Source organism: Dufourea novaeangliae, unplaced genomic scaffold, assembly GCF_001272555.1.
Source record: "Dufourea novaeangliae isolate 0120121106 unplaced genomic scaffold, ASM127255v1 scaffold187, whole genome shotgun sequence".
In the NCBI taxonomy this organism is placed as follows: Eukaryota; Metazoa; Arthropoda; class Insecta; order Hymenoptera; family Halictidae; genus Dufourea; species Dufourea novaeangliae.
Genome location: NW_015374075.1, coordinates 136,890 through 146,608, shown reverse-complemented (window position 1 = coordinate 146,608; position 9,719 = coordinate 136,890).

The window sequence follows — 9,719 nt, the reverse complement described above, 5'->3', positions numbered from 1 at the left end:
GCAATGATATGGGAAGTTTAGTACTGAATTTTATTGGTTACTATTAAATTCAACTGTTTTTGTTATACGGTAACTGTCAACCACCTATTCAGGAGCTGTTTACAACTCGGGCAATTTACACTCAAATTAAAACAGTATTTATTGTAGCTAGTTAGGGATGCAGAGAACAATTGTAACATGTTCCTGGCAATCGAAAGGTTTTATCAACATGCGATCAGACCAGTCCTCTTTATCTCGATCGAACCTGATTGAAAATTATTGGAGAATTGAAAGCAATTTGTATGTATGAAAATCGAGGCGGACATAATTTTATCCTTGAAACCGCTCTATAAAGATGGCCAATCGACCGAAAACATTCCCAACGATCCTTTGAATACGTGCTCCTTAAACGAGGCGAAATAAATTGTTTCGAAAATGTTGACTGGTCACGCAGGACACTCTCTGACGAGAGACCGTGAAACGGTGCACTAAAATTGTATGCCCCATTGTTTCTTCAATCTTCTTTCCGAGACGCAGACATTGTAATTGTGATATATGAGGACCGGTCCCTCCACCGAGTGAATTCACATTGAATAGATTTAGTTTTTCATGTTTTTTCCTGCAATGAAACAACATAGATTTGAATAATTTTAGGGAACAATTACCATAGACGCAGATTGAAACACCACGATCCATTCGATCAACATTCCACGATTTCAATCATTTTAGGAAAGAATATCGATAAACAAAGATAAACACTCCACGATCTATTTGGTCTATTCGATAAATTCGACATCCAACGGCATCCTTCACAAGAATTGATAACGAAACGATAAATGGAAATTCCCGTTCAGCAATTCAACGATTTTTCTGTTCGAAAGCATAGTGGAAAGACCGGTCAGCGAAAACAATACAGTAAATCACGAGTACAAAAAGATCACGAGGCGCCAGTTCACGAAGCTCCCAGCCGCCATTAAAGCGTCCATTCGCTAGACTCAATAGGAAATCGATGTAACTTCGATCTATACGACTGTCCGAAACGATTTCACGGATTTCCCGGTTATCGCAATTAGCAGTCGGTTATCTGCGTCCTCCAATTAACAGAACAATGAAGCTAATGCCCTTTTCGTGTAAACGATACCGGCCGCCATATTGGTTTCCAGAAGACAGGGGAAACCCAACAAGGGGATCCAAAGGAACCCGCGTTTTCGGCTGCTCCTCCCCTAAAATCCGCTTTCACACGATTCCTACTTTTTGTTTTTTTTTTTTTTCATGGGAAGGAAGGAAAATATGTATACCGTGATTTAGGCGCGTCACGTGAAGAAAAGTCCTTTCCTCGCCCCATGGAAAAACCGTTGTCGGCTGCTATCTAACTTCTCTCGTCTTGGTTTTTGATATCTCGGAAGATCTAGGCGGCACCCGGTCACGACAAACGGTATTCCCGAGGTCGGGACAAATTGAATGAAATCGCTCGAACCTGTTTCTTCCCTCGACCACCCGTAATTATCGTGACGTAGGTCGGGAATTTTACGACGTCGTGAACGTATTTAGGATGTGTATCCTGGATGCACATATGTATCCTCACGATAATTATCATCCGACAATTAAATGTTTCCAAAAGAATTTACGATTTAAAATTTCGTCTTTATTCTTCTGTTTGCGTATTACGTTCGGGAGAGGGATAGGTTGTTGGAAATCTGCAAATGGATAATTTAATGGAACTGCTTCACTTATAGAGGATGCTCCAAAAAAGGATTTAAGACTTTAGGTGCTTATAATACTAAGTGGAGAAGAAATGTTTGATCAATATAGATACCAAAATCAATATTTACTAGCGGAGAGAAATACTAAAGTTTGTTACATCGACGTACATTTTATATATTTAGTTAGTTATCATACAGGTGTGATCCCAGTATGCATACATAACGATTTAATCAAAGTAAAAATAGAAACAGTTTCAGCAACACAGTATACAGTAAGGAATTCATTGTAAAAGAAAAATTTGAATTAAACATTCACTTAACACTCCGTAGGCAATGTGAGCTTATGACGACCCAAGTGATTCCTATTTTTCCCGGACCGTCCTTCGAATTTTCATTTTTAGTATAATGTAGCACAGACTTCTGTAAAATTTTTTACTCCTCTTTTTTTCGAACACCTTGTGTATTGCAATAAAAGTTGCGAAATATCTCAGAAAATACGATGTTACGACATTTCACGTTTATAAGACTTCACTAACCAGTCGTTTTGACTGCTTCAGTAGTTCTAATATTAAATCTTTTTTTTCTCTGCTTTCGCGTAAAATCGCTCGTTTTACCAGAAGTCTTTTGTTCTTACACCCGTACTTACATTACACGTCTCGAATTTCGAGAGTAAATCAACCGTTGTCGTGTACAACTCGACGATTTTCACTTCCCATTTTCTCGTCTACTCGTTTTTCCACGAACGTAACCTTTCCTTTCGAAAAAAAAAAAAAAAACAGATATCTCCAGCCGTGTTTTGGCGATCGTCCAGGCCCCGAAAAGTTGCGCCCGATCGAAACAGGTAAGGGGAGGGGAACGGTACTCTCCATTGAACGTGCCAAATTGAAAGACGGCCCTGAATATGCCAAGCGGCTTTAACGCACGTGCTGCGCAACAGGCGAAGCGGACGGCATAATGCGCTCCTCGAGGATGGGCTTCGTCATAAATTTTTATAGACCAGGGGCGTGTCGATCGATCCAATATACATCATGCATTTTTCGTTCCCGACACAGGTTGTAAAGTGAGTTGTTATAATTCGTTCGATAGGGGAAAATTCTTGCGAAAAATAACACCGCGAAGGGGCGGTGCGCAGCGTTTTTACGCAATCTCGTGTTCATTCTCGACACGCGAAAATTCTACTTTCCTCCGTACACGCGTGTAATCTGGGTTATAATTTATAAGCGGATTTATAATTGCAAATTTCATTGGCCGACCGTCAAAGGGGATGGAGAGTCGACGTGTAAGGGGCTCTGAGGGCGATCTTAATTGAATACACATGATAAGAACGAAAGGTGGTAATTAAAGAAAACGTAGGTTCTTTTTTTTTTTCGCCACGCAGATATTTTCCGCGTATTACACATCAACTTGCACGTGTATTCTTCGCTCGGGCAGGATCGAAAGGATCATTAAGAATTCATTAACGTCGGACAGGCGACTGCATTTCCTCGAGCGCCCGCCTTGGAGATTTATTTTTTCTCGACACGCCGTTTTAATGACCGTTTTCGAAAATCCCCGTCCGTCTTGGGCACCACCGGAAGATTGTTTTCTTTGAAACACCCTAACGACCGTCGGCACCCATACGAAAATACACGGAGATTTGAAAGAAACAGATGAAAAACGGAATTATGAATCCACAGGCGGCGATTAATATTTTAAGGCTGAAAAACTCGCACGAATTATTATGTGGGGGTGGAATTTCCATTGGGGTGGTTCACCTGTTCGGAGGAAGATGATGTTAAAGGAAAGACGCATGTTTTCTGCGTCTGGTTTCTGTCTTTTCCCTTCTACCAAGGAAATTCTCGTAAAGTCACCCTAGGGGTGCGAAGGAACAGGATCCTCGATGGAGGAAGGGTCGAATTTTAGGTTTCGCGCGGTCTTTACTGCTCCGATGGCAAAAATATGGTCGCCAGATTGTGCTGGTTCGTTCTCCTTCGACAGACTACACGTCGAGTATATATTTTCTTTCATTTTTAAGTCACAACGTTCCAGAACCTCTGTTTAAACATTCGAAAGACGGTCCCATGCAAGTCAGTGTTTTCCCGATTCACACTAAAATATACTTTTCATAGTCAACATAAAATTTTTTGAAGACTACTTTTTTAATAGTAAAGCTACGCTTCGTTACCTTAAGATAGGATTTAAATTTTTGATTGAAAGTAATTCAGCCTTTGCCAAAACAGGGTTAAATGTGACTGGATTATTTTCTATTTTGTTCACCTTTTCCTTATAAGAATTCAACGTATGTGATTATAACGATTATTTATTGGAAATCTATGAGAAGACAGCGTTAGCCTGACAACTACTTCCGAATAAAATATTTATGAGTAGATTTGCACATCGTTATACTAATACTCAAACATTGTGCGCCGAGCTGACGTTCCAAAGACATATTTCTTCGCCTCCTTTGGGGCAAAATGGCGTTCGAATAGATAATACGATACTATGGAACGAGAGTCACGGTCATCCCTTAAGGAATTCAAATTTAGAAGGCAAGGATGATCTCAAGCGGACCACCCGAGGGGTTCCGCTTAGCATAAGTTCCGTGGATGGGCAGGTCCTCTCGCCGAGATTCGTCGAAGGAAATCGGCTGATTTACGCCTTTTATGTTGCATCAAAGCGACCGGTCCGCGGCCCCGAACGAAAATTTATTCCACCCCGGCGCGACAATTAACGACGGTGGTTATTTATCAGGCGTCGGTTCGACGGTCGTGGACAAATTGAAAGAATGAGACGATGGTCTGTTAATCGGTGATGAAAGATCCACCGACTACCACTTTAATTGCCTGAAAATGTTCGGTTTTCAGTAACCACGAAAACATTCTCTGAATACCCATAATTTAATGTTATACATTTTTCATCTTTCTTTCTCTATTTTTCTCGAAAGTGTCCAGGTTTTTGTCCTCCATTTATATCAGAGGAATTTTTTCCGATATCGAAATGTTAGGAACGAATTTAATGAAACAGTGAGACCACACACGAGCAGAAAGGGTTGAAGGCAAACAAATGGCGCGCAAAAGAAGTTCCTTTAGTAGCCAGCCGAAAAAGAACCCGGTCAAATTTCTCAAAGAAAAAGGAAGGGAGGCGAGAAGGGCCAAGAAACGTGTTGCATCGGTGAATCCATACGGAGTTTCTTTCAAGAAAACAAAGCAAGCACAGATTTTTCTCGACTTCGAACATCAAACGATCGTCCCTTCAGGACTTGAAAATGAAAGAAGACAGAACAACCAAACAAAAGACGAATAAAAACACGAGTTTCTTGTGCACAAATGTCGATGAAGGAAAAGATACTAGACATGGAATCTATAAAATTATAGAAGAATCTATACAATTACTTTAACCCTTTTTATATTTATGTCGCGTTTACTCGTCGTAAAAAAATGGCATTTTTTTGTTTGATGACAAATACACTCGTCAATTAGAAAATCTAAATCACAATTACAATTACATTATAATTAACTATATTGAATTTACAGTAAAAATTACAATGTAATTACACTTTAGATTTTGTAATTAGATGACACTAGCGGCCAAAAATGTGGGCTAACGTCAGATAATTAAAAAAAATGCAAGAATATTACTCCACAAAGATTTGATAAAAGTATTGTGATTCTGTAACTTCTATAATATCATGACAGAACAATGACTTACTGTTCCATTAATCATGAACTCTGTCCCCATACATTTGACCGGCAGTGTATCAGCCAATATTTATTTTCATTCACTGCGCCCTAAAATTGAGATCGAACGTATCAACTTCAGGCCCCTAATCACTGCAACTCGCGTAATTCCCCCTCATTTTCTGCTCGATCAATCCGTTTATACCACGTCGAACGGGGCCCTCGACCTGAATCGCCTCTCGAATGCAAACGATCTGCCCGGTTTATCGTTGCAATTTCCGTGTCGCTAAACCGAGTGTAATATTTCGCATAAATCGAATATTTATTACATACGCGAACGAACGTGGAGGCCACGTGCGACATGAGAATCGGCGGAGCTTTCGTGTCTCGAGAAAGAACGGTCGGGATGTAAATTAAAATTCTATTTTAACGTGGGTGCCTGAAGGCGAGAGTCACCCTCGATAATGGCGCGTCACGGAAATGGAATATTTCGGCTTCCTATTTATGCGTTCACGGTTTATCGAGCGTTAAATGATCAGATTAAACACCAATTCACGGTTCGTAGCGTTCATCCGAGAGATCCAAGCCTCGCCCTTTCACCTGTTCCATTGAGAAGGGGAATCGTTGTTGCCCAGTGTCTTTATTCTAATTCGATCGGTGATCCGTCCGGCATAATGTTTATCCCCGTTGTCTCGGAACATTTAACGGGACATTAACGATGAACCAGACCCAGATTTAATCCATCGCCCACGCGTATCGGGGGGAAGCTGTGCAACGCCTGGGGCGGTACCAAATCCTCGCACCGATGATTTAGCAATCAGATTGAAACGGAATTACATTAAAAGAATTCTTTTAATCTTCCTATAATTGAAACACAAGAGGGTAGACTAACCAGTAATTGACTGCACACCAGAGAATGACCATTAAGCAAAGAAATGTAAATTATAAATTTGAAATTATTAGATGTTTGTAAATGGAGTGTAGTTGCCTTTTTAATATCCCATATTTTTAGTTTAACCAACATTAATAAGTATAGTTCTTATTAAAAATATTTCAGAAATGTAGCAGTCATTTATTGGGCTTCTACATGTTTTGTATTTTCTAAATAATTTTTTAAAATTACGATATGAATTAGTGATGATTTCTATAAAAATTTCAAGAAAAATAAATGTTAAAAAATCAATATTTTAAATGGTAGTGTCAAAAAATATTAGATGTCATTGGTTTAAATAGGGATCACCGTTGACAAATCGGTTATCCAGCCCCAAGTCCGCCCAGGGAGTCCCAGCAGAAGGTGTAAAAGTCTCGAATAATGGGTCAGGTCTCCAGAACAAAGCAGCCTCCGATTCGACCAAATTTATGTAATATATTCTCATACGTGGAATGGTCGAGTGGTCCCAGTTGCGGTCGCGTTTCGGTGCAGGGGTCTAATCGAAGTAGTTTTGTGATCGTTTCTCGCGGTCGAGGGGGAGCACACGTCCACCCACCGCGTGTCGGCTTCAGATCAAAGGGGAGACAGGGATGGGGAGAGCGAGAAGAGGTAAGAAGGGGGGATGGTGGTGCAAGGTATACGCCGTATACTATACGGTATGGTTTTTCTGGAAGGCTGCGCTCCTGTGAACTTTGTGCCCCGGCCCCATAAATCCTCCACCGTAAACCGTGGAACGGGGTGAGCCATAAACCGGAAGCACGTGCTCGGCCCCGGCCGTCTCTCGTGTCACTATTTCACGCCAACGCGCCTCCTCAACATCGACCAGATTCTTTTCCGTCGGTGTATCCCTCATCGGTGTTACCTTTCGTGGACATTGTCTATGGGATCGTTGTAACTTTCGATTAGTTACGTGGAAAATCGTTGATTTTCTGCGTTTATGGCGGAGATTGAACGCAATATCGCCTTTGAAGTCCTGGAACGAATGATCGTCTAATCAGAGTAGGATTCTGTATGATAGTCACTGTGTTTCTGGAGATGGGGAAATTCGTTGAATGAATAAACAAGTTTCGGATAACGAATAAAATGGTAGTTTGCTATTTTTTTCGATTTAACGTGGAAATTCCAATTTCTATGGGAAAGTAATAGTTCTTCTTGGGTGTGTAGTATGATTAGGGGACGTTGGATTGTTCGTTAAGATTATTCGTATTCAATAACAAGTTATCGTTTCTTAACAAGAAGCTATCATTCGTAATCAGTGGTGATGATCGATCGACGGAGTTAATCAGCGCGATTTTCATATCGTCGAGTCATGGAACTTGGTTGAACTCGACAAATTAGCGGTGAACGAGGTTGACGCAGGTTAGTGTTATCCGAAAATACCCGGAAGGGTGTCGATTTTCGTAGTAAGCCGCTTACCAAGGATATCCGTTCCAACCCCCATGAGACTATGCATGAAGTTAGACGGTGTCGAAAGCGTGGGTGGTCTGAAAAGAAGACAAACAAATCGATGTTTCTTTCGATCCGAACTCTAGCAACATTGCGCGTCTGTTACTATTACTGTTGATAGAATCGATCAATCATGAATTAATTGCATGATATTGTGAAACAGGTGCTACTTATCTTTGTGCGTCGAAACGTGATGAAACGAATAAAATAATTCTCCGTCTGATAAAACAATCTCTACTGAATTTCACTTTTCGTAAAATTTACAGCCTACACTCGTGAATCGAACGAGGTCAATGTGTGCTTTATTACACGATGTCTATTATCCACTTTTAATTAGACTGCTTAAATGTTAATAAAATCATTGTTGCATGGAATGATATGTTCGAAAGCCGATGTGGTCCGTAACGAACCTGACGAATATCGATCCAAAAGCTCTTCCTTTCTAAAAATTAAATTTTTTGGATTTTTTTCCTTCGTTTAATGGTGGATGGAGAATCGAGAGACTCGTGACAACGCATTCCGGTCGTCGAGTGCATGGCAAATAGGCAAACGGTTCATTGTAAACACGACGCCAATGGAGATGGAACAGTAGAGGTTTTATTGTTGAAGACGTGGCCGCGCAAAAGTTCGTGTTAAACATTGTTTAGAGGCTTATTGAGCTGACGCGAGCGAAACGAGGCGTGACACCAGTCCCTTACTGCAGAATCGTGACTGTTTTCTGGTATCAGAAAAAGAATAGTTGAAATCTGAAGACTAACATAGTTTGTTCGTTTTAGAAAATACCTTATTGTGACCCATTAAAAAGATTTATTTTATTTATTCTTAACCCTTTAATGCCCAAACACTTGTTTTGGGGAAGAAAAATGGTCTCAATACCTGCACCTCATCTGTATTCTCACGACAAGCCCTCTGGGAAAATGATTGGTTAGTCCAATAAGATGTTTAGAAGAAGAAAAAAATTCCTACTTCTGCTTTTGTCTTTACGAATCGCTCCATAAAATGTTATTTTGCATAGAATTCAGCAGTTTGTTAATAATCAATTCAAGCAGTTAATGCGACATCGAAACCCTAATGAAGAAAATGAATTTGCTCGTCACAACTCTGAAGAATATCGAAGGTGTTTGTTTCCTCGCGTGCAACTATCGCCGGGTCGGACGGTCGATTCCCATCCCTTCCTGTTCGTAATTCATTACGCCATCTCGGTCGGTTATATTACCCACCGGGGCGCCTTGTTCGGGCGGGCCTCCCTAATTTAATGCCGGTATTTAGTCTACGGGGCCGTGAGCACGCGCCACGAAGAGAAACCCCGACCCCGTTACATCCGTGGAACGAAAATTTAACCGCTGAAACCAGCCAAGAAATCTTTCTCGACCGCGATTTGTGAGCCATTGTTAAAAAGCCACGAGGCTTAAAGACCCCCGGGTGACACGATCAGGCCCCGATAGTCGGGCCTTAATAGTAAACGTGATCAACACGACTTGCGTCAGAACAGAGACATTTAGATTGAGTTTTTACAGAATTTTCGCAAGTCATTAAACAGAAAAAATTGAGGAAAATCCGATAATCCCAATTTTCCTTATTAACTACCCTCCTGGTCGAGATAGGGGGTTGAAACTTGGCATAGACTGTTTTTTCTTCACAATTTATCGAATGGTATGTCGGTCTAGGGGCACTGTTGACCCCCCCTATCCTACTGTACCCTTTTAATAATCGTTCAGTATATACTGATCTTGTATTCCATTAGCTTCTGTTTTGTTGGTGCATGTATTTATGGACTTCGAAGAAGCTACGATTATTTCTGCATTTCCGTACCCTATAATTTCCGTGGTGAGATTAAGCCTACGTCGAGCAATCTTCTTGTCAACGACTGCTGCAAGTATCGAAGGTTCGTTTTGACCGAGGCTGTTGCACACACTTTTCTCGAGAAAACCCATTAAACAGTCGTTATTTTCGTGACGATCGGTTCAAACTGGAGGTACACACATGCATATACACACACAAACG